Below are 2131 nucleotides of genomic sequence, written 5' to 3'. Positions count from 1 at the left end.
TTTGAAAAATTCATTCCTCTCAAGCCGGGTGGTGGTGGCGCATACCTTTAATCCCAGCACTCGGGAGGCAGAGGCAGGTGGATTTCTGTGAGTTCAAGGCCAGCCTGGTCTACAAGAGCTAGTTCCAGGACAGGCTTCAAAGCTACAGAGAAACCCTGTCTCAAAAAACCGAAAGAAAGAAAGAAAGAAAGAAAGAAAGAAAGAAAGAAAGAAAGAAAGAAAGAAAGAAAGAGGAAAGGAAAGGAAAGGAAAGAAAAGAAAAGAAAAGAAAAGAAAAGAAAAGAAAAGAAAAGAAAAGAAAAGAAAGAAAAGTTATTCCTCTCAAAGACCTCTGTGGCTCCTCATCACTCATGAGAGTTGAAAGACCTCCATTCCTTACCACACATGCCGTCCCCTTTCCCTGCACGTCACAGACTCACTCTGGGCCCAGGCTCGCCTCCTCACTGGCACCCTAGCTGCCCAACTCAACCCCCATCATAAATGATCTTTGCCTGCCGAAATCTTACGCAGCCTTCAGGACGCTGCGCAAATCTCCATCTTTCCCTCTGGAGCGAGTCCTGAGGCCACAGCAGAGAAGCCTCTATGTTTTCCTTCTTCTTGGCTTCACCCGTTTCTTCAGATCTAGACCTGAGGACATGTGTCCACAGCAGTGTAGAGCCCCAGACCCAAGGTATCTTCTCAGTGACTGAGACAGGAATGTGTAGTCCTTGGAGCTCAGAGTCTGGCTAGAGAGGTGGCAAGGAAACTTTCCGTGTTAGGTGGCACAAGGGTCCTGCACCCCTAAGGGTGTTCACACCCGCAAATATGAATTAAGTGCCTATTGTATACCATGTACAAGAAGTCCTGTGCCAAAGAGTGCCACAGTGGGAAGGAACTCCACAGGCCTAGAAGAAGACCTAGGTGACAATGTCTGTGGCTCAGGCAGTGCTTTCCTGAATTAGAAGCTAGGCACAGTGGTGCACTTTGTTGGATGGCGAGTTTGAGGCCAGCATGGGCAAGATAGTAAGACCCTGTCTTAGAAAAGAAAATGGGGGAAATAGGGAAGACGCTGTACTGGACAACTTGACACAAGCTAGAGTCATCAGAGAGGAAGGAGCCTCAGCTGAGGAAATGCCTCCATGAGATCAAGGCATAAGGTGTTTTCTCAATTAGTGATCAACGGGGGAGGGCCCAAGCCATGGTGGGTGGTCCATCCCTGAGCTGGTGGTCCTGGGCAAGCCAAGGGGAACAAGCCAGTAAGCAGCACCCCTCCATGGCCTCTGCATCAGCTCCTGCCTCCAGGTTCCGGCACTGTTTGAGTTTTGATCCTAACTTCCTTTGGTGATGAACAGCAACATGAAAGTGTAAGCCAAATAAATCCCTTTCTCCCCAACTTGCTTTTTGGTCATGGTGTTTTTTTTTTTTTTTTTTTTTTTGGTTTTTCGAGACAGGGTTTCTCTGTGGCTTTGGAGCCTGTCCTGGAACTAGCTCCGTAGACCAGGCTGGTCTTGAACTCATAGAGATCCACCTGCCTCTGCCTCCCGAGTGCTGGGATTAAAGTCGTGCGCCACCATTGCCCGGCTGGTCATGGTGTTTTTATGCAGCAATAGAAACCCTAACTGAGACAGATGGACTTGATTTTGTGAGCACCAAAAAATGCTGTGCAAAGAAATGAAAAAAAGACCACCAGGGAATGCGAGAAAAATATTTGAGACTCACTTATAAAGGATTAATATCCAGAACATGTAGAGAATTCTGACAATGGCATAGTCTCCTCCAAAATAAAACAATCAATTAGGAAAATGGGCAAAGGACTTGGATAGAAACATTTCAGTGAAGACATGCTGGTGGCCAATAAACAAATGAAAAACAAACAAACAAACAACTCTGCTAAGCCATTAGTAAAACGTAAGTCAAAACCAGCGAGGGCTGGGGAGATGGCTCAGATGGTGAGAACTACAGCACTTGAACCAGGTGTGGGCATGCATCCAATCCCAGCACTGGCTGGAGGAGAGACAGAGGACTGACGGCATTTGCTGGCCAGCCAGTTTAGCTGCAAGGGATCCTGTCTCAGGGGAATAAAGTGGGAAGCGAAAGGGGGAGACTACACAGCGTCCCCATGTCCTGCTCCTGGACATGTGTCGACAAACAC

This window comes from Alexandromys fortis, unplaced genomic scaffold, assembly GCF_014885135.2.
Source record: "Alexandromys fortis isolate MF-2015 unplaced genomic scaffold, M_Fortis_MF-2015_v1.1 scaffold_6, whole genome shotgun sequence".
NCBI lineage: Eukaryota > Metazoa > Chordata > Mammalia > Rodentia > Cricetidae > Alexandromys > Alexandromys fortis.
This window is presented reverse-complemented; position numbering follows the sequence as displayed.